Consider the following 444-nt stretch of genomic DNA (forward strand, 5'->3'; position numbering starts at 1 on the left):
TGTCAACACCAAGGTACACAACTGTACAACAGACTGTACTGATGTCCCTCAGAAACTTTTTTCATACAAAGGCCTAGTGTATCTAACTAGTTGTCTCCAAAAAAAATAAAAAATCCTTCATCAACGTATTTTTACGCTGGAGCAAGATAATATTCTGCATAATATATAAACTTGTTTGAAAAAAGTAAAGATGTCCCGTAAAGATAAATTTGTGTTTTTACTTATGTGAATTGTAACTTTTCCAGATATTTTATTTTAAATTGACATTCATTAAATAGATTTTAAAATGGATTATGGAATATGTTGCTGTTGTTGTTTTTACCTCAGAAAATCTTTGTGTTTACATTTGATTTAAGGTAAAATATCAATTGGAACACGATAGATCTGAAGATTTAATTTCATACATGCTTGAGAAGATCTGCTGAGCTTTTAAAGTCTCATAGA

This window comes from Xyrauchen texanus, chromosome 18 (genome assembly GCF_025860055.1).
Source record: "Xyrauchen texanus isolate HMW12.3.18 chromosome 18, RBS_HiC_50CHRs, whole genome shotgun sequence".
NCBI lineage: Eukaryota > Metazoa > Chordata > Actinopteri > Cypriniformes > Catostomidae > Xyrauchen > Xyrauchen texanus.